The following is a 22,047-nucleotide window of genomic DNA, read 5'->3' on the forward strand; positions in this document are numbered from 1 at the left end:
GAAGTTGCTGTCTGATTGGGCAATAACCAGCTTCATGCTTTGATGACTCCTGGCTAAAGTTTGTTGTCTGCAGTGATGTCTGACACATTGTGTTGTGTTGCAAACCTGTTTGATACAGCATTATGTATGATTTTGTTGTAACTGGTATTAATAAATATCAATTATTAGTTAAATAGTTTTTATAATAGTCATACTGTGGAAATAATAAATTTGGTTGCGTACAAATTGAAACATCCCAGCCACATACTTTTTATTTATTTGTTGACAAATAGCACCTTCAACCATTTTTAATTCTACGCTAACAGACTTTGTAGGACAAATTGACATATGATTTTGATGCAGTTCCAACTCATTTTTTGACAAGTACTAATTTGTGTTTCACACATGTTGTGCCAATATACCCGACTAAAAAAATGTTTATGGTGCACATTGAAAAAATAAAAAGGTTAGTGCAGAGAAACACAAATGCAGTGCATTGTATGGTTTTCTTGCATCAATTTAATGCCAAAAATGGAATTTGCAATGCTTAGTACATAGACCCCTAAGTTTTAACTTTTGATGTTGCTTTTAAGCAATCCTCATCTAATGAATGGGAGGGATATCCTGAAAAGCTCAATCTACCTGTACAGAATGTTGTTGTCCCAATAGGAGCTTTAAACAAAAAGTGGAGCTGAATCTGTTTGTATATGGTGTGCTGGGGGCCTAACTGTGTTTTCCTCTATCTTGTGTTATTGAGAAGGGTGCCCTCACCTGATTGGTCTGTTTTGGTTTGGCTCTTGCTCTGGCCTATGTACACTATATAAACAAGTATTCACAGCTCTTTCTGGGAGCTTGCTTCCTCTGCCCGTAAAGCCTCTTGTTGCTGCAAGTACAGCTAGTTTTCGAAGTGTGAGTTTTAAATTAGCATTAGTTGTACACAGTATTGTCAATAGCATTCATATCTGCTACAATGTTTAGTATTCTACAGTGCAATGTATGTAAGGCAGTAGTTTTCTGTAAGACAATCTGGAACGTACTATTCCATCTGTAGGCACGTCTCTCTGTTGCAGAAGGAGATTGCAAGGCTGCAGGCTGAAATACAGTAGGTAGGGTATCTCATTTCCTATTTTGAAGGTGAGAGTTGTACATCACAACCCACAATCTGTGCCACTGTAAAGCTCATATGCTGCAGAGTTGCACCACACAAGTACCTACTACATTTGAAGGGAGGTGGTGGGGTGGGTTCTGAAATGAATAGAATGCTCACAGTAAGGAAAATGGAATCCCAGATTCAACGAGGCAACATGTCTTGGTGGATTCCAATGTAAGAAGTATAGATATGGGTTCATTAAAACCAGAGACATAACATAAAACACAGACAAAGCTCAGTTTTTAGCACATCTAGTGAGACTCATACACGGTACAGTGCCTAAATATATATGGATAAATATCTAATAAGTAAATGGTCTTTTAGTTTGACATTTTTGGCCAAAATTGTTGTAAGCCCCTGAGCCAACGCCAAGGCAGACCACATATCAGGGGTCCCTAACGCTAATATAAATTCTTAATAACCTGTTTAATAACAGGAAGAATGATTTATAGTAAATCTGTCAATATTAGCTGCAAAGTTCTGTCTGACTGAAGCTTTTCTTTTTTTTTTTTTAGATATGGGTTCAGGTAGTGAGTAGAGATGGGCAATTGTGTCAAAATTAGACCTACAAATTATTTGCAGTTCTTTTAAAATTATTATTCAGTTCACAGACAAAGAGAGAGACTGAGAATATTCTTAGTTACGAGTCTCAAGTGCTATGTATATCCCCTAAAACAGCGGTGTGCAAACTGGGGGCGGGAGAATTTGCAGGGGGGGTTCGGGCTGTTACAGAAGCCCCACGCTCTTCCCCCAGGCATTTAATTTAATGCCAGGGGAGGCGTGAGGCCTCTGTAACCTCACTTACCTACTCGCAGCGGGGTCTTTGGCGATCGCATCACCATGGCAACACGCATCAAATGACACGTGGGGTCACGTGACGTGACCCGCAACGTCATTTGAAGCCGTACCTTCGGGGCTTGGGGGCGTGAATGCTGCAGCTCCCAGGAAGGGGGCCGCAGCTGAAAAAGTTTGCGCAGCGCTGCCCTAAAACACAACTTTACATAAAACATGGGGAGCTACCTGTGCACAAAATGAGTATTCCTGAGAAATATGCTAATAGGAGTCATCAGCATATCCGATTAGCTTTTTTTCAGGTATCTCAGGTGTGACCATTTTTTGTGCACATGTGCTCTATGTGTTTTATGAAGGTGTTTTAAGGGATGTATGTATGTATGTATATATATATATATATATATATATATATATACATACATACATACATACATACATACATACATACATACATACATATATATATACATATATATATATACATATATATATATACATATATATATATATATATATATATATATATATATATATATATATATATATATATATATATATATATATATATATATTGTGAGAGAGAAAAAGAGCCCTGAACAAAAAGCACTCTAGTATGCCAGGCAGTACAAAATCACATAATTTTTATTAGAGGTTGTCACAGAACAAAAGTTCAAAAACAAAGCACAGAAAATTAAAATAGGGCATGGATCCCCTGTCCGTAGCAGAACTTGATAAATCCTCCAACAAGTATATCCCAATGGGAACAATACAATTGCCAAAATTGACAAGATAAATGCTCTAAAGTACCTGACAAGGTTAACACAGTGAGGCTGACAACAGGCCAAACAGAGGTGGCTAAGGCTACGTGGTCAATACAAAAAATAACAGCACACTTCTATCCCCCTTGAGTCTAGGGTATATAAAAAGTGACACAGTATCAAGGAAAATCAATGAAAGACACACAATATAAAGCCAGGAAAGCACACCTTAGCCTGCAGCAACAAATAATGATACATCACCTAACGTCAGGTACACGGCAGAATGAGGGGTGGAAACAAGGAGCAAAGCTCATGGCATGATAACGTGTCCCAAGGGGGGGACAAGCCAGGGGATCCTGCCTACTAGACCTGCTCCTGGAGCATGCTGCCAAAGACAGAGGTCATTACACTCTGCTCATATTACTCGACCTCTCTGCAGCATTCAACACCGTGGACCACCCTCTTCTCCTTCACATTCTCCATACTCTTGGTATTCGGAATAAAGCTCTATCCTGGATCTCCTCTTACCTCTCCCATCGTACTTTCAGTGTCTCTTTTGCTAACACCTCCTCCTCCTCTATTGATCTCTCTGTGGGGGTACCCCAGGACTCTGTCCTGGGACACTTTCTCTTTTCTCTTTACACACTCTCTCTAGGTGACCTAATCACATCTTTTGGGTTTAAATATCACCTCTTTGCTGACGACACACAAATTTACCTTTCAACCCCTGACCTTACACCTGCTATACAGACCAAAGTTTCTGAATGCCTCTCTGGAATATCATCCTGGATGGCCATCCGCCGACTGAAACTTAACATGGCAAAAACAGAGCTCCTTATACTTCCTCCCAAACCTGGCCCTACTACCTCCTTCCACATTACAATTGGAAATACGATCATTCACCCTGTAGCCCAAGCACGCTGCATAGGGGGTTACACTTGATTCCTCTCTCTCATTCTCCTCTCATATTCAAAACGTTTCTAAAACTTGTCGCTTTTTCCTCCGCAATATCACAAAGATACGACCTTTCCTCTGTTACTCGACTGCTAAAACTCTGACTCAGGCCCTCATTCTCTCACGTCTCGATTACTGCAACCTCCTGCTGTCCGGCCTTCCTGCCTCTCACCTGTCTCCCCTACAATCTATCCTAAACGCTGCTGCCAGAATCACTCTACTCTTTCCTAGATCTGTCTCCGCGTCTCCCCTCCTGAAATCCCTCTCCTGGCTTCCGATCAAATCCCGTATCTTACACTCAATTCTCCTCCTCACTTTTAAAGCTTTACATTCTTTTGCCCCTCCTTTCATCTCAGCCCTAATTTCTCACTATGCACCATCCTGACTCTTGCATTCTTCAAAACCAAAGACAGAACATAAAACACAGACAAAGCTCAGTTTTAGCACATCAAGTGAAACTCATACACGGTACAGTGCCTAAATATATATGTATAAATATCTATTAAGTAAAATGGTCTTTTAGTTTGACATTTTTGGCCAAAATTGTTGTAAGCCCCTGAGCCAACGTCACGGCAGACCACAATTCAGGGGTCCCTAACGCTAATATAAATTCTTAATAACCTGTGTAATAACAGGAAGAATGATTTATAGTAAATCTGATTTGATTTACTATAAATCATTCTTCCTGTTATTACACAGGTTATTAAGAATTTATATTAGCGTTAGGGACCCCTGAATTGTGGTCTGCCGTGACGTTGGCTCAGGGGCTTACAACAATTTTGGCCAAAAATGTCAAACTAAAAGACCATTTTACTTAATAGATATTTATACATATATATTTAGGCACTGTACCGTGTATGAGTTTCACTGGATGTGCTAAAACTGAGCTTTGTCTGTGTTTTATGTTCTGTCTTTGGTTTTAAATATATATTGCCATGCTCAATAGCACTCCTCTGTGACACTCATATGCTTATATATATGTTGTGGTTATTTTGGGGGTTCAATAGGAGCTTGTTAGGTGTCCAGTATATCTTGCATTCTTCTCAAGGATGTCTTCTTTCTACCCCCTTTGTATCTAAAGCTCTCTCCCGCCTTAAACCTTTCTCACTTTCTCGCCCGCACTTCTGGAATGCCCTTCCCCTAGCATCCTCTCTATCCACCTTTAAGACCCACCTTAAGACACATCTGCTTAAAGATGCATATGAATAGCACTGGATAATCCTGGACACATGATACATAAAGCTTGGCCCCCTGCAGACGCACTTACCAGAATTGTCTCCTACTGTCTCTGTACGTTCTCCCTATCTACCAATTAAATTGTAAGCTCCTCGGAGCAGGGACTCCTCTTCCTTAATGTTACTTTTATGTCTGAAGCACTTATTCCCATGACCTGATTTATATTATTTGTTATTTATATGATATGTATTACTACTGTGAAGCGCTATGTACATTTATGGCGCTATATAAATAAAGACATACAATACAATACAATATATATGTATATCACATGGGACTCTAAATAAGAATAGTCTCTCTGCCTCCCTCTCCCCCAAACCTATATTTCATGTTGTGGGTGACTTAAATGTGCGACTAGTAGTCGCCAGCAGAATTCCATACAATTTTTGGAATCTTTCAACATCTTTGTGCATGAATATTCGTCCTCGCGCTCTCAAAATCCATATTTCATGCTCTGGGAGAATGAATGTGCAAATTGTGGCATTGAATTAATGTCATTTTTTAAAATAAATCCACACATATTTGCACTGGCGAGTAAACGCCATTTTTGCCGTGGATTTGAATGTTGCCGAATTATTCGCCCGTCTCTAGTGGTGAGAGAAGGAGGAAGGTAAGATGCCAACTTGGAGATACAGCTCAAAGGGATAGGAGGCACATTCTGGGAATTGTTAAGACAGCAAGAGGTAGATTTGTACTGCTCTGTAATTACTGGGAGTGGTGCTCTTTAGTATCTTTATTAGTGTCATTAGAGATGGAACATTCCTTTTTAAAGATTGCACTAATTTGTGCCACATCTGCAGGCAGTGGTGGTGGGGTAGGGGGAGTTTGTAACGAATTAATGATTTAGTTTGACTAGAGGAATGATCAAGAGTGTGGCAACTACAATTTAATGCCCAAACGTATTACATTTTGCACTTGGGTCACAAAAATCAGAAGGCAGAATACAGGATTAATGGCACTATGTCAACTACTTTATTTAATAGGAATATGTTGGCACTTTACAAATAATAATAATAATAGTAACTACTATAGAGGAAATCAGAGAAGGAGAAAAACTGGAAGAGCACTACTGTAGGTATCAAAAAAGTAGAAAGGAGGGTGCGTATCCCATAAAAAGATTATTTATTGGTCATGGAAAACAGGGCAATGGAGAGCCCTACCAACGTTTCACGCTTGAGAAAGCGCTCTGTGAAGCGTGAAACGTTGGTAGCGCTCTCCATTGTCCTGTTTTTCCATGACCAATAAATAATCTTTTTATGGGATGCGCACCCTCCTTTCTACTTTTCTGATACCTACAGTAGTGCTCTTCCAGTTTTTCTCCTTCTCTACTAGCCTACCCCTTGGACGGAAGCACACCTGGGGACCCCTCACCTTTGGATCGCATGGACTGTGCAGCACTCAGATTGAGTCAATCGCTTGCTACATGTTTTCCTGTTCAGGACTTTATTTAGACAATTGGTACGTTATAGGGTGTTATTATGCTCAATCTTCCTGGTGTTATTGTTAACAACAGCGTCACTTATTAGTGAGCTTACCATCTGGGACTGCAACCCAGTACCTGTCTTCTATCAAGTTTATATTTTAGGGGTCCCCCCTACAAGTTTCTGGTTATTCATTAATTAATTTGTCCTACTGTTGGGGTCTTTAGCATTACGCAGTCACATGGTCTGTCTATAGAGGAAATCAACTGGGGAGTCATTTTTCCAGCTGATTTAGAGGAGAATTTCATGCAATGTGTTTTTTTTTAATCAGTTCTGTAGTATTAGATAATACTTATGACATTTTTTTATTCAACTCAATGCCATTTTTAATCAGTTTGAATATACTGAGAATCCTTTGATTTCTATAGCGGGTTTAGCACACCACCCCTTCAGTGCAAAATCCCTGTAACACTTTCCTGTTTGGAATAATTTGTGGCCAATATTCCCAGCAGTTTGAGCTGCAAACTGCAACAATAGACAGCGTTACCTTAGTAATGTAAGGATACATTGTAGCTGCTGAGTTACACTGACTGAAGGATTGAAAATGAAAGGCACCCATTTAGTTAACCCAGGAAGCAGGATCTTTGCTGATTCATCACAGGTGAACAAATCGATCGGTAGCTTAGGTAATTAGTTTTCAATAAAGGTAATCAAATGATGCATAAATTAAAACAACCCCCCAAAAATGTAAATGCCACTTGGATGGCCTCTTTAAATCTAGGCAAGCATTGCAACTGTAATGGAGTGGTCACCACAAACAAGGCGTGACCGCGGGGCCGAGGTAGGGATTGATATATAACGCCACCCACAGCCGTGTGGGCGCGCCTGGAGTGTAGATTGGTCGAGGTAGCCAGGTCGGGTTTGGAGAGGTAATGATAGTCGAGATACTTGCCGAGGTCTAGGTTGGAGAGGTAAGGATCATTGCAGGTACTATTAGCCGTGGTCAGGATTGGAGAGATGAGGATAGGCGTGGAACATTGCCGAGGTCGGGGTTGGAGAGGTACGGATCGTCGTTGGTAGCCGGGGCCAGGAGTATAGAAGAGCGGATTCCAAGAGATAGCCGGGGTCAGGAACAGAGTAGCTAGGAACCAAGATTTCAAGACAAGACTGTGGAGGCAAGTGTAGCAGTGAACACTTCGAAACAACAAAGGTTTATGCTCAGCCAATTAGCCATTGGACCGGCTGAGCATACATAGGAGAGAGGAACCAGTGAATGGACAGACAGAATGGAGGCACGTCCTCAGTGCAGGCTGTGATTGGCTATAGTGGTGCAGGAGATAGGTGTGGGAAGGATTGCTGATGACGATAGATGACGTGGTACATGTACGCATTGAGCGCGCGTCACGTGCGCGTGCCGATGATGTCACCGCGCGGGTGCACCATGGAGGCGGGACCAGGATAGTCTGCATTTACCTCCGTGCATGATGTGCGCATAGTACGGCGGCTGGTGATGGATGGCCCAGATGATGTGTTGCAGGAGGCGGAGGTAGCGGAGCACCCGGCCGCGGGCCGGGATAAGCAGGGAGCGCGCCGAGGGCGGCGTGACTCGCGGATCCTTACAGTAACAAAGCAATTGGGAATGCTGGCATGATATTCGTTTGTATAGGGAGAGGTATTAGCAGCAAAAAGAGATATGTAGGGATGCCACTTTATTGATCATTGGAGAGATCTCACCTAGAGTACTGTGTTCCGTTCCGGAGACCATAAAGTTGAGAGTGTGCAAAGAAGGGCTACTAAAATATTGCCTGGTCTACATCATAAAACTTATCAGGAAAACTAATGGACCTCTATGTGTACAGTTTATAGGAGAGAAGGGGGATATGATAGAAACTTTTAAATACATAAAGGGTTTCAAACCTGTACAGGAGGGAAGCATATTTCAAAGACAGGTCATACTTTGAAACTGGAGGGTTTGGCAAGCTCTGGGGAAATTTCAGAAAGTACTTGTACTTGGAAAGGGTTGGCGGGTTCATGCAACATCCCCCCAACAGAGGTGGTCGCGGTAAGAGCATTGAAAAATGCTTGAGATAGACCGCTTCTCCAGTGCCCAGTACTACAGTCTTGACCTGGGCCTGGGTTATTGAATATGGGGAGCGGGAAGGACCCTACAAGTTGCGGCGGAGGTGGGCTGGGATGTGTACCTGTCACCATGCAGGTAGAGACTATGACGGTTGATAGAACTTGGGCCCCCCTTCTGCTGCTGTGCCCAGGACAGTGATTCCGGAGTCCCCCCGCCCCCACCCTGTTTGCGTCTCTGGGGATATGCATAAAGCGATCCTAAATATAAAAGAAAGACAAGGATTAAATGGGGTCTGAGGTTTTACAGTAGATGGGGAAATGGGCAGACTAGGTGGGCCAAGTGGTTCTTATCTGCCGTCAAATTCTTTGTTTCTATGTAAAAATATCTGTAAAGTGAGTCAAGCAAAGGGTCTTTGTAATGGCTTCGCCAATCTTACTGAAACATCTGAATGCCGGTTGTTTCCCATAAGAAGTAGTCTGAAGACATTTACAGGCCCTATGGCTTCTTTATCAGTTGCCAAAATGCCTTCTTATCAGAAGTTGTACAGACTACATTTTAATAGACTGATGGATAATGAAAAAGTTTAAGCTCGCCACAAAAAAATAAATACAACAAAATGTGCACTTAAAGAAATATATTTGCATTTATAATTTCAACTATTCATTACTCAGGCACAAGAAGCGGCCACAACATATGAACACGCATTGTCTTTCAGACCCTAATGAACATTTACACCACTCTTCATTTTACCACTCTTTTAAAACCTTCTGTTAAGTGTACGATTTGCAATACAACTCTTTAAAACTATAGTCATTAATCATATTCTTAAAAGATCATTTTTAATGCATTTATCTGAAAACTTTTTTTTTTCTAAAGCAAAGTAATGTGAAGTTGGTAGCATAGTGCAGCCAAAACAGATTACAGATAACAATAATTAATGAATTAACCTATGTCTCTGCATTTCATTGGGGATCATATCTTTAATCTTGACCATTTAAAAGCTTTTGTTATTATTTTTTCCTTAAGTTAAATCCATTAGCACAGGCTTATAGAGATAGTGGAGTAGGAAGGGAGAGTATGCAGCACACATTCAGTATCATGTTTCAGGGATATGCATTTGGTACTAGGTGACATTGGGTAAAAAAAGAAATTAGCACTGAAAATAAGGAAATCTCCCTATAAAGAGAAGTAGAGAACCTGGTGCTCAGTATTCTGCTATTACGCATAATGAAAACTGCATACAATGTGAGGCTTTCATTAACAGTTATAAGTTATTATTTTTATAAGCGATGTACAAAATAGAAATGATAGACATATCAGCGTTTCAATCCCTTTCATTCTAAGTTGTTTTAAGAATAATTGTTGTACCAATACAGCATTGCTAGAACTAAAAGTAAAATAAATAAATATTTTTTCTTTTATTTGTGGTTTTATTACAGGCACATTTAAAATTGATACCCCCCATGATTGTTTGGTCTATGATCCTAAACTTAATGTGTGTCAGTCCTAACTTCCTCTCTTTCAAGGGTGCAAACGCATTATAGGTCATCCATGGTGCCATTATGTGCCTTTATAGCAGACATCCTTATTGATATTATAACTGTACATGTTCATACCATGAGTTCTATAGGCCAGGATACGCCATGGTCACTCCCTGGTAATGGATTTCGTATTTTTTTGTCACTGTTATCACATAATAACTGATTGACTACCTAGTTACAGTACATAGTAGATGAGGTTGAAAATAGAAATATGTCCATCAAGTTCAACCTATGCTAAATTTCAATGACAGATACTTATGCTATATTTGTATTAACACTATTTTTATCCAGTGGAAGGCAAACAAAAAACATCATCCAATGCTGTCTCATAAGGGGAAAAAATTAATTCCTTCTTGATACCAAATCATGGCAATCAGATTTCTCCCTGGATCAACATCTTTCCCATGTTTATTTATTTTGGATATCCCTGTATACCTTTCCTTTTTTTAAAAGATGTCCAAGTTGTTTTTAAAGATATCTATTGTATCTGCCATCACAGTCTCCATGGACAATGCATTCCACATTTTTAACTGCCTTTACTGTAAAGAACCCTTTCCTTTGTTGATGACGAAATCTCCTTTCCTCCAACCTTACGGGATGTTTGTACTGCCCTTGGGATGAATAGTGATTCAGAAAGCTCCTTGCATTGACCCTGAATATATTTATATATAGTTATCATATCCCCTCTTAATGGCCTCTTTTCTAATGTAAACAGATCTAAATGAGCTAGCTTTTTCTAGTTACATAATGTCTTTTTTTATGGAGTTGTGCCCAAAATTGTACTCCATATTCAAAGTGAGGTCTTACTGATGCTTTATACAGTGCCATAATGATGCTTACTTCCCTTCCATCCATTCCCAGTTTATTGTAAAATGAGATCTTCGTTGCCTTTGCAGCTACTGCATGACATTGGACACTACTGCTAAATCTGCTACAAGCACTCCTAAATCCTTCTCCATCAAGGATTGACCTAATCTTGCCCCATTTCATTTGTAAATCACCGTTTATTCTTGTTTTTTAAATGCATAAACTTACATTTTTCTGTATTAAACCTCATCTGCCATTTACCTGCCCAAGTTTTCAGTCTATTCAAGTACTTCTGGAAAGAAATTACATCCAGCTCTGATTTTACTACCTTACACAATTTAGTGTCATCGGCAAAGATGGAGACTTTGCTCTCTATGCCAACCTCGAGGTTATTAATAAACAAGTGAAAAAGCAGGGGTCCCGGTACCGATCCCTGAGGTACTCCACTTAAAACTTTAGCCTAGCGTGAAAAAGTTCCATTTATGACAAATCTCTGTTGTCTATCCTTCAACCAGTTTTCAATCCAGGTACAAATATTTTTACTGAGTCAAATATCCTTTATTTTGTACACTAACCTTTTGTGTGGCACTGTATCAAAAGCCTTTGCAAAATCTAAGTAGACCACTTCAACTGCATTACCCTGGTCTATATTTCTATTTACCTCCTCAAAGAAACAAATAAGGTTAGTTTGGCATGATCTATCCTTCATAAATCCATGCTGACTATTACTAATAACTTTGTTGTCCATTAAGTATTCCTCCTGAATATTATCCCATACTAAACTTTCAAATAGCTTCCCCAGTATGGATGTCAGGCTTGCAAGTCTGCAATTCCCCGGTTGTGATTTAGCTCCCTTTTAAATTACATTATGATCTTTAAATTACCCTGCCACACAATTTGTATTAAATATGAAACAAATAGAGTTTTTTCATTTGAGTCTTCTTTAATTATTCTCATACCAGATTAAAATCCCGAATGCGATTTTGTTTTCAATGATGTGAAAATCAAAAGTATGCACCTTGTATCCAATAACATTTTTACAATTCCACACTTATGCCACGTCTATAGTTTCTATTTCTACAAGATTATTTTGACACGTGTATAATTCACTGAAGAAAACATGCAAGCGTATCCATGAATTCCCTGTAAGATTTGAAGATAAAGTACCTGTTAGTGGCAGGTACTGCCAAGAAGCCCAGGGCAATGCAGAGAGCTAGGTCATTGCAGCCAAGGCAATGCAGAGGGCTAGGTCATTGCAGCCAAGGCAATGCAGAGAGCTAGGTCATTGCAGCCAAGGCAATGCAGAGAGCTAGGTCATTGCAGCCAAGGCAATGCAGAGAGCTAGGTCATTGCAGCCAAGGCAATGCAGAGAGCTAGGTCATTGCAGCCAAGGCAATGCAGAGAGCTAGGTCATTGCAGCCAAGGCAATGCAGAGAGCTAGGTCATTGCAGCCAAGGCAATGCAGAGAGCTAGGTCATTGCAGCCAAGGCAATGCAGAGAGCTAGGTCATTGCAGCCAAGGCAATGCAGAGAGCTAGGTCATTGCAGCCAAGGCAATGCAGAGAGCTAGGTCATTGCAGCCAAGGCAATGCAGAGAGCTAGGTCATTGCAGCCAAGGCAACGCAGAGAGCTAGGTCATTGCAGCCAAGGCAATGCAGAGAGCTAGGTCATTGCAGCCAAGGCAATGCAGAGAGCTAGGTCATTGCAGGGAGGGTTGTTTGGCAGGGTTTTATTTTTAAATAAAAAATACTGTTCTAACATAAGTAGATATTTGATTCTTTTTCCTTCTTGTTTCAGTGTGGCACCTGTTTCTGCTCTCCTTTATTTTACTTTCAGTCACAATGTTAAGTCATACCTTCATATTTTTATGTTGATAAAGTTAGATGTCACTTTAGTGATTTTCTATAGACAGATGTGTCACTAGACATTCAGCATATCACAATCAATCATTTTATTTTAGTGGTAAGAGAATGAAGTTTGATGCGTTATGATTTATACATTGATTAAATATATATTTTTTTCAGATGGAAAACCACCTTGTTACTGTCCTTACAGTTTACATTCAGTGTACACTTCACAAGGAAGTATTATTCTGTCTAAATAGAGTTGGCTATCATTCGTGGAATTGATATTTATAACACACATACTATATTCATCCGATGCTATTTAACTGAGGTAAATCATGGATATTGCTATTAAGATTTTATTTTGTTAATTTGATACTTTTAAATTAATATTGGTGACCAAACATTAATATTTCTATAAGTTTTTGAAAGAGAGGAGTTCTGGGAGGTTGCCCGCGATGGTGGTTGTGCCTACCTTGTGCTCCGGACAAAAGGGAGCATAAAAAGACCCACTTACAGCTGAAAGGGGGATCTCTGATGGTTCGAAACAAGGATTTAGTTCAGCTGACAAAGTTAGCTAGGCATCTTATTTTATTTTATGTAAATAATTAAATGTAGAAGTTGTATATACCCTGGAACGGGCACTGGACATTTTGAGGAGGTGGCCTGCCAAACAACTCTGCAGGTGGCAGTGAAGGAGAAACAAGAAACAATTGGAGAGGCAGGAGACAAAGCATAAGGAGCAGGAATTTCCCCGACCTATATAAGCCCCAGAGGACCCATTTGCAGTGTGGGTCAGAGGCAGAGGGGAGACCCAGGAGAGTGAGGCTGGTCAGTAAGTAAATGGAGGGAGGGGCAGGTTGCTGCAGGTCAGAGAGTGCAAGCGTCTGGGCTGCGAGAAAGGAGAGACGGAGAGCTGCAGGAGAGAAACTGGGAGCAGCAATTCCCTGTTAGGTGTCCCCGGAAGAAGTTCCCTTGCTGGAACGAAACGCGCGTCGGGATGACGTCATAGCGACGCCGGCTGTACTGCTGCAGTGTCAAACTCATAGGAGTTTGTTCACGTCCTGTAGATTAGCTTTAAACTTTGATGTGGGCCACAGATGTGGATCCCACTAGCTAGAAACTAGGCATATGAGAGCCTCTGCTGGCACTGGCTAGCCCGAAGCATATATACACAGCAGGGTTGTGACAACATCTCTCCCCCCCCCCCCTCTGGAAGGAGCTGACAAAGTGTGAGTCCTGGCTATTAGTCTGGAGTACTCTCATGAGTTAATAACGGGGTATACTTACCTGCGCCCACCTCCTAGCAGCGCTCCCATTGATTTGTCATCAGGGGGGTCCTTTCCCTATCTGGGTCTGCATTTGGCTCCCTGTGTATGCAGCAGTGTTATGCACCTCACTGCAGCCTTGTAACACAGAGTTGCACCACCAATGCACTACTAATGCTCCCAGTGCCTGTGTATTATAACACCTGTGTAGAGTGCACATTAGTTGTTTCCCCCACAGGGTCATATACATTGTGCATCCACTATATTCATACACCAGTGTTGTGAGAATCTACAGTCTCTCTTATCTACTGTGCATCACACGAGTTATGACACTATCTGGTCATTCAGAGTGAATGCACATCAGAACTGCACAGTACACTTTTTAGGTTTTAAATATATTTGTTATGTTTGCATTTTTCAATAAATAAAAGTTTATTATTTTTATTAGTAGGGCTGAGTGCATCACATAGGGTTCTTTCTCTCTCCTCCTATACGCTACGTTTCACCCTGATAGCACCTCCCTAGAAAGTCTATTTTGAGCTGAGCAGGATTCTTCCCTCCCTACCCCTCACCCCCCCTCCCTTCCCCCACTGACTGCAGGTGTCCTATGTGCAACAGAAGCTAATTAGGTCGGAGGTGAGGGTTTAGCACGGGGGAGAGAGGCAGACCGGTAAGCAGGCAGACGATTGAGTGCCGGGGATTACAGACTGAAGGGAGCTCGCAGAGTGCAATAGGCAGGATAATACACAGAGAGTTTGAGTGCTGGCAGCAGAGGAGTATAGATTACTTTTCTTCTGCATCTGTGCCACTGCCATATAGAGTGCCAGAAGGTGTCTGAGATTCGTGTGGAAGAGCTGGTGAATGAAGTTGCAGCAGCAGGAGACAGACAAAGGCTACTGAATGGAGAGAACACAGGAAGGGCCCAAACAAGGTTAACATAGTGACAGCCATTTGCAGACAGCCATTTAATTATTAAACTCTGTAATAAGAGGGGAAAGTACATACACAAAAAATAAAATAATGCAAAATCATATACTGTACTTAAACCAATAGAAATCAAGTTAAGTGAATTTAAAAAAAAGTTATATGGAATAAATGTTATTGCAAAATTCGCCACAAGTCGCAAGCATGGGGCCGAAAAGTCAAATGAGACGAAGACAATAAGCTATACCTCCCCCCAAGAAAAGGGAGAGGGGGCGGCGGAGGGGATGGAGCGAAAGGGCCCAGTTAAACAGCGAAAGGGCCCAGAAAATTGCTAAAAAAGTACAAGAGTCAATAAAGTTATTGAATTAATGTATTATAAAAGACACAACAGAACAAAAATCGCAAATCAGTCAACCAGGAAACAGATTCAACCATGTAGAACAAAGAATATCAGACATGGAGGTTAGAATTACTAACGTAGCAGAACTCAAGTTTGCTGGCCAAAGTGGATGATCCTGAAAAGCGTAACTGTTTGGCCTAACGGAGTCATTAAAGAACAGGGAGAGATTTTTTGCGTTTTTTTCATCAGAGCTCCCAAAGTTGTTCAAGGTGGACTGTCATGATATCCCACTTCAAGTAGAGAGAGCACACTGGGTGGGTCCGGAAACGGGGGAGTATGGCAATAATAGAAGACCTAGCTAAAGTATGATAATGTATCTAAAATTTCAATAAGGGATAGAGCTACCAACTATAAATAAGGAAGTCTGGACCTTCTAGAAGGATCATTAAGAACAGTGGAGGTTACCCAGGCTATCAAAAACGTAATTTGTTTCTTAAAAGCACTGTGAGCAGATGGCATGTCAGCAGAGTATTTTAAGATTCTTCAACCATAAGTGGACAAAATCTTGACAGTTGTACAATGACTTGCTAAAAACAAACTTCTCCCTTGCAGATTTAGGATGGTGGAAATTAAAGTTCTCCCTACAGGAGGATGAGAATCTAAATGACCAGGTTCATATAGACCTATTTCCTTATTAAACACAGACTACAAGTTATTCACAAAATTAATGACATATTGAAATTGACTTTGCCTAGTATTATTTCCAAGGATCAAATAGGTTTCATAAAAGGTAGGCATTTGGTGCTGAATATTAGGAGGAGATATGATAGAAGCTATTTATACTATAGATATAGAGGGGTAGAATATTGGCAAGGTATATCCCAGTCATATCACCAGATTTTATCTTGAGCATTGATGCCAAAAAATACTTTGATAAAGTGGCATGGGATCACCTTCAAACAACTCTGTTTGATTTTTAAGATTTTATTTCCCTAATCTCCGATTGCATCAAAAATGGTAAATGGGGTTAAATTGAAGGCATTTGTACTAGGAAGGGTTGCCCGTTATCACCATTATTGTTCGTTATAATTTTAGAACCTTTGGTATTAGGTTTTAAAAAATGATTTCAGGTATTAAGTTGGGCAAAGAGTTCTTACAGTTGTCTTTATATGCAGACTACATGTTATTGTTTGTAGACAACCCAACGTTGAATGTGATGGGAATACTAGAGGATATTGAACGGTTTGGTGGAGATACTGTGGCTCAAAAGAGAGGCTGCTGAATCAGCTTTTCCATAAATTACATTTTGACCCATTAATAAGGAAAGTAATGGGTCAAAATGTAATTTATGGAAAATTATTTAACTTTTTCAATTTAGATTGGGTGGAGGCGACTACTGACAGAGAGAGGAAAGCAAACACCTTCTTTAAAACTTGGAAAAGATTAATTGACACACTATCCCAGGAAATCAAACAGTGGGTGCAGGATAACTTCCAGCACACCGCTTGGTACACGTCACAGTTGCGTAAGAAGAGATCCACCAGTTAGAATATAGTCAGGGCATCAGGAAAGCAGGGAAAGAGAAACACACATATTGTATAACATACGCATAGGCAGGAAATCCCTAAACAACTATAGCACCCAGAGGCAAGAGCAGTAACAGAGTAGATGTAGGGACAATGTACACAAACTAGAGGCAAAAAGATCCAGACTAGCAAACACGACCCAGAGAGTGGAGAACCATATAGGAAAGGGGACAATAATAAACAATATAAACATATAAAGACTAGGTACCGGGGGGTGGGGGGGAGGGGATGGAGAACATGAGAGAGTTGACAGACTAGGAGTTAAAGCTGCAGTTTAAGCTGCCATTTTTTTCCCCCCATTCAATATGTGCAGCAATACAATCTGCACAAAGGGGAAGGGGGCTGTCACTTTGGAAATGCTTCCTACATTAGAAACATTACAAAAAATGTCTTTAAAACGTTTTTTTTTAAATTCTACAAGTATTTTCTCACAGTACAGAACTGATTTATTAAAAAAACAAAAAAACACACGTAGGATACTGCTTGAACTGCAGCTTTAAGGTGACACGACAGTGGTAACGCAGTCACAGGAGTTGTTACTACTTACTAATTATTCATTGAGCTTATCTTTCATATAGTACATAAGTTCTAGGAACGGAATGTTTTACTGTTATAAAAATGTTAAACTGAAACAATGACCAAAGTTTATAGTTTAGCTTTATATAAAATAAAAAAGCGAACGTCAATAATTTGTAAATGGAAAATAACCTGTTTTTATGACCAAAGAAAATATTCACCATTTATGATCTGAACAAATGTTGACAAATACTGTATATGCAATGCAAGACTTTCAATAAAAAACACTATACTATATATATTTTTTAAAAATAAGGAAAATAAGCAAGAAAATCATGAGATGGAAGATCTACCAATATCGTTTGACCAACATGGTCTTCCCTAAATTACTGTATCCTACTGTAGTGCCGATGGTTATTCTAACACAAACCAGTGGCGATCGCCAAAAACACCCAGGTAAATGCTGGGTACATGCTGGGTCATGTTTAAGGCAAGTTTAAGGCATTTCTGCATTGACTAATGGCCCATCAGATTAACAGCAGGGGTTCCTGGCATTCCCATTCAAACTGAATGGGACTGTCAGGGACCCCTGCTGTGTTAATCCGATGGGTCATTAGTCAATGCAGAAATGCCTTAAATTTACCTTAAACTGCCAGGTTACACCCAGCACATACCCAGCATGTAACCGGGCTAGTTTAAGGCAAGCTTTTGAATACTCGTTGTCTCGTCTGTATGAAGACTTTGCCACTCTGCTTACATGAACAAAATACATAAATTGTTCTAAGATTTCATTTTGAAGTCAAAGTGACATAAACTTTCTGTCGAGACATTTATTTGATTGGTTCCTTGGGGACAATTGTTTTTCTAATACCAAGTTAGAGTAGAACCTGACGAAACCCTTAGCAATAGCGTATTTGCCGCATGTAGAGGGATTGGAAATGACTAGAAATGAATACAAACCTGTTAATTTACCAACCTGTGTTTGCATTGCGAAAGCTCAACAAGCGACTCAAACTGAAATATTAACTCTCGGGTTTCATACGGTTTTTAGGGGACCCAGCATTTCCAGCAGGGGAGAGGGAGTCGGTTCTTAAGAAATGGAAAAAAATGAGTAATAAACAGCATAACTCAATAGTGGCATGAGAACATTTATAAGGTGGTGCAATTCGACATGCTGCAGGAGAAATACAAATTTCCACATAATCAATGTTTTAATATTAACAATCCCAATATTATATTCAATATCTAACCAGTGGATCATGGGTTTATAAATACCTTGATTGACAATAAATTTAGTAAAAGCTAAAGAATTCATGGTTACCCTTATATATGAATCATTAGTGTGCGGTGGAGGGACGCTCTATGGTATACATCTGTTTAGATCTTTGGCCGTAGTGAGGCCCCTGCCTTTTCCCCTTCACAGCATCTACCAGTAAACATCCATCAAGAAGTCTGTATAGAGGTGTGCATCGAGACCATTTATCCATTGTATGAACCATTAAGGAGAGCATGGCAGGAAAAACACATTATTAATTTAGTGGAAGGTTGGAAAAGAGATTTTTCTGAATTTAATGAGCCTGAATCGATGATGGAAGGTTTAAATGCAGTATAAATAAACAAGTCACGTTATCAGAGCCCTTGAGGGAATTCAAGGTGGTTCATAGAGCATATTATACCCCAAGAGGGCTAGCAAAAAGTTACAAGCATATCTGTGTCATGAGTGTGGACAGCCGAACACAGGTTTTAGGCATTATATCTGGGATTGTAGAAAAATGAAAATGTTTGGTATACATTGATGGGTTACATTTTTAAGGTGTGGAAAGTCAAACGTTGAACATTAAACTTATATTGTTGAAAAACACTAATGTTTGGGAGGGTGAGCCTGAAAAAATCCCTTTGGAGATAAATGTAATTGTGGTACTTTGCAAAATTGGTTAAAACCAAAGCCCACAAAAATTCAACAAATAGAAAAATTGGTGTTCTCACATATGTTATTAGACAGGTATAATACCATTCTGGGTAAAGAGATCAGGGATAGGAAATTCTTTGATAAGTGGAGTCTTTATTTAAAAACGTTATCAGTAGATTTGTTGAAAGAAATTGTATTCCCATTAAGAGGTACAGAGTTCCTGCAAGCTGAATTGCGACGGGAGCGCCAAATGTTTGATTGATGTGTTTGATTCCTGTTGGAAAATGGGTAGTCATGATAATGATTGCAGAAGAGATAATTGAAAGGCTACAAAGGCTTGAGCAAGGCTTGGTGGCTGGGGTTGCTGAGTACAATCAACTCCTGGGGGAATAAAAAAATAGATTTCGGCATGTATTTCATATCATTGTTGTTCCAGCATTTAAAATTGATCATGTATATAATGGTATGACAAACTCAATGATAAAAAAAAAAAAGTTTTCAAACAAATCCTGTATATTATAATATAACAAGTATTTGAATTGAAAATTACTTTGGACATTTTTGTTAGAATTCAAGCAGGGTATAATTTTGTTTTTGTTGAATGGATGCAATACTTTTCTTTTATCCAGCGTGCGGAGTATGTACTCTATATGCTGTGGCATACGGATTTCTTCTTCAAATTTTGGAACTGAAAACCAAATCTTATAGGCTATGACATTTAGCCCAGTCTTGCAGGCCCTTAATAACAATTCTTCAGAGGCAAGATATTATAAAAGCTTTGCGTCCCACCTAGGAGGTGTGGGCAGCCGAGTTAACATAAAAAAAATGGCGATTTTATACAGGTTGATACAATTTCTTCCAACCATATTGAATGTGTGAGTTGTTTTTCCTAACAAATATTATCTTAGTAGCCAGTGGATGCTCAAAGTCAGGGGTTTTATCAGCAACATTTCTTCACAAACAGGCATTCATTTTTTGTGGGTGTGCAGAAAACATTTACTGATATACTGTAGTGCCGACGGTTATTCTAACACAAACCAGTGGCAATCGCCAAAAAGACCCAGGTACATGCTGGGTACATGCTGGGTCTAGTTTAAGGCAAGTTTAAGGCATTTCTGCATTGACTAATGGCCCATCAGATTAACAGTGGGGGTCCCTGGCAGTCCCATTCAAACTGAATGGGACTGCCAGGGACCCCTACTGTGTTAATCCAATGGGTCATTAGTCAATGCCGAAATGCCTTAAACTTGCCTTAAACTAGCCAGGTTACACCCAGCATGTAACCGGACTAGGTTAAGGCAAGCTTTAGAATTCTCGTTGTCTCGTCTGTATTGATGGAAGACTGTTATTGGATCCCTTTATTCAACAGCATATGTATGTATTTAGGAAGAGTGTCTAAATTTGTTTTAACCTATCTTACAGAAGCTTTGTGGCATGCTGCAATTACTTATTTACTAAAATGCAATGTGGGTTACCACACCCTAATCCGGCATTAACAGTTATTCCAGTCAATGACACTTACCACTGGAATGGGTACGGTACCCCACATATGTCACTATATTTTAGTTTGTCAGGTTACATTTCCAGCAAAGGTGCTCAACATTGTACCCTTAAGGACTTGAAGAGAGTTGCAAATAGTGAAATAATCTTTGAGTTCAGTTAAAAATCTTGGGAAAACCAATTGAAATGCTTATGTTCTATCAAAGACACTTAACCTACATTATTGAGACATCATTCTTAATAAAATGCACAGTGCAGACTCCACAGATTTTTCTGCCTCGCCCCACATATAGAGTAAGATGAATTACAACACTGGGATGATCTTTTCAAAATACATCTGTCTTATTAATGACAAGGTCAGAGCTTTATAGGCTTCCATATACCAACAAGTAGGGAAGAAGCTTGCAAAACCTTCAAGGTGACTTTCTGTATACTGAAAATGAGAGATATGCAACATTTTTCACAAAAGTTCACAAACCAGGCAAAATTTGCCCTTTTTCACTACAAATGTGAAAAAATTTTTATTTAAAGAGAAAAAGATTGGCAGAAGGCGCACTGAGCAGTTAAAACATATCTTTAATAAAAAAAAACCCAGAAGGGGTTAATATACACAGTAAAATCAAAGCATAGGCAATGATTACAATGCAAAAGTGATAATAATAACGCGTTTCGCACATAGAGCTCCGTCATGTGCGAAACGCGTAGAGGTCACGAGAGGCTGCTTCGTGGACTTCAAGCTATAGGGAGGGTTACATTTGGTGAAGTGAGGTTGTCTGCAGCATGAACAAGCTGTGTTGGTCCGGACCATTTACATCCATTGAACCCAGCTGTGTAACCAAAGCTCTCCGACATCATCCCTTGTTTTCTTGGGCAATTGTAAGTTTAGTTTACCATAGGCCTGATTTAGTATTAATTTGGTAACGTAGAAATAGCGGTGACATAAAAATGTTAGCCCTACACCTATTTAGTTTCTGTGCGTTCGGTTTAATTTAGAGTTAGGTGCCACAGAGTCAGTAGCATCAGGTCTAAAAAGATGATATTGAGGTCTAAGATTTGCACAATGTCCATGCAAATGTTTCACATCTGACACAAACACACGACAAAGCATAACAATGACGTGTGCTTGTCTTTACATGTTTTTACATCATCATTCATCTTTAAAAACGGAACTTTTTTTTGGGTTTGGCCTTTGCAGCACCTGTGCAACAACACAGCACACTGAGCAGCATGGTTCTCTGTATCCATGCTGAAAGTCCTATAGTCTTATAGTATGGTATGATTTGCACCTGGTCCACATAGGTGCACAATTAACATGCCTTTCTAAAATAAGAACAGCCATTAAATGTACTCTAAATCGGATGCTGAGGCAAGAAAGGGGCTTTAATAACGGGTGCATGCCCATGTTTAACCAATTTAAAATAAATTTGTTGTAGAAACGTAGTA

General features: G+C 39.8%; 1 protein-coding gene across 2 annotated transcripts in view; it reads left to right on the forward strand.

Annotated features, from left to right (window-relative positions):
• The window catches only part of RSPO2 (R-spondin 2), a 192,493-nt gene that overhangs the window by 131,322 nt on the left and 39,124 nt on the right, over positions 1-22,047 (forward strand). The window lies entirely within an intron of this gene.

Source organism: Ascaphus truei, chromosome 2 (genome assembly GCF_040206685.1).
Source record: "Ascaphus truei isolate aAscTru1 chromosome 2, aAscTru1.hap1, whole genome shotgun sequence".
Taxonomy (NCBI): Eukaryota; Metazoa; Chordata; class Amphibia; order Anura; family Ascaphidae; genus Ascaphus; species Ascaphus truei.